The sequence below is a fragment of the Mus caroli genome, chromosome X, assembly GCF_900094665.2.
Source record: "Mus caroli chromosome X, CAROLI_EIJ_v1.1, whole genome shotgun sequence".
NCBI classification, from domain to species: Eukaryota; Metazoa; Chordata; class Mammalia; order Rodentia; family Muridae; genus Mus; species Mus caroli.
Genome location: NC_034589.1, coordinates 103,545,352 through 103,547,089, shown reverse-complemented (window position 1 = coordinate 103,547,089; position 1,738 = coordinate 103,545,352).

The following is a 1,738-nucleotide window of genomic DNA, read 5'->3' as shown; positions in this document are numbered from 1 at the left end:
TATGGCAGTCTCTAGATGGTCTATCCTTTTGTCTCAGCTCCAAACTTTGTCTCTGTAACTCCTTCCATGGGTGATTGTTTCCAATTCTAAGAAGGGGCAAAGTGTTCACACTTTGGTCTTCGGTCTTTTTAGCCCAGAAACTTAATATACCCGAGATATAAGATACAATTTGCAAAACACATGAAACTTTTCCCACTTTCTTGAGATTAAAAAAAAAAAAAAACTGATTACATGGGTCACTTTTTTCTTCCTATATTCTTTAGTGTACTTTTTCTTTCTTCTTTTTATTTATTTTTTCATATATCCTAACCATAATTTCCTCTCCCTCCCTCCCTTCCTTCCTTCCTTCCTTCCTTCCTTCCTTCCTTCCTTCCTTCCTTCCTTCCTTCCGTCCTTCCTTCCTTCCTTCTTTCTATTCTTCTACTACCACCTCCCCTTTCTCCACAACTCCTCTGCCTCCTCTCAGAAAAGAGCAAACCTCCTGGGAACATCAATTAAACACTACATAAGAAGCTACAATAAATATGAGCACATACTATCACATCAAGGCTGGATAAGGAAACCCAGTATGAAAAAAAGGGTCTTATAAGTAGACTAAAGTGTCAAGGGACAGACCCTGCTCCCAGTGTTGGGGTTTCCAGAAGGACAGCAATATATATATATATATATATATATATATATATATATATATATATATATGCAGAGGACCTAAGTCAAACTTACACAGGCTCCCTAATTTCTTCAAGTTCTCATGAGTCCCAATCAGTTGAACAGTTGATTGTGTGTGCCTTGTCCTCGTGGTATGACCTTGATCCCTCTGCTTTCTCAGATCCTTTCTAATCTTCCTCAACAGGACTTCCTAAATTCCATGCAATAATTAGTTGTGGTATTCTACATCTATTCCTATCACTTACTGGATGAATTCTCGATGTTCTCTTTGATGATGAACCTTTTTAGGTTCTGGACCCAGAACACTGTGAAGACAGGACAACTTTAGGTTGAAGGTTTTGCAGTTGGATTGGTATCCCAATCTCTCCACTTAAACTCTTGCCTTGTTTCAAAAGATATCCAGTTCGGTATTCATGTCCCAATTACTAGGAGTCTGTGCTAGGGCTACTCTTATAGATTACATGGAGTTTCCTTTGCAATATGTTTTTACCTTACCCGGAAATACCACACATATCCCCATTGTAGTCTTCTTAAGGTACTTTTTCTCTCCCTCTCGCCAACCTGATCCTTTCTATTCCCAACCCCAACTTGTCCCAGTCTACCTGCAAAATCTATTTTATTTCCTCTCTCCAGGGAGCTCCCTGTGTCTTGTCTCTCCCTAACCCTTTTTTTTGACTTAGCTACTCTGCATCTGTGGACTATATATCAGTCTTTTACATCACAGCTAATAACCAATTATAAATGAATGTAAATACATACCATGTTTGTCTTTCTGGGTCTGGGTTACCTCACTTGGGATGATTTTTTTTTTCTACTTTCATCCATTTGCCTACAAATATCATGGTGTCATAGTTTTAACAGCTGAGTAATAAATACTCTTTTGTAGATGTACCACATTTTCCATATCCAGTCTTTAGTTGAGGGACATCTACATTGTTTCCCATTTCTTTTTATTATGTATAAAGCTGCTATGAACAAATTTGAGAAAGTGTCCTTTTAATATAGTGGAGCACTCTTTGATGTATATGTCCAGAAGTGGTATAGCTGAGTCTTGAGGTAGATGTATTTC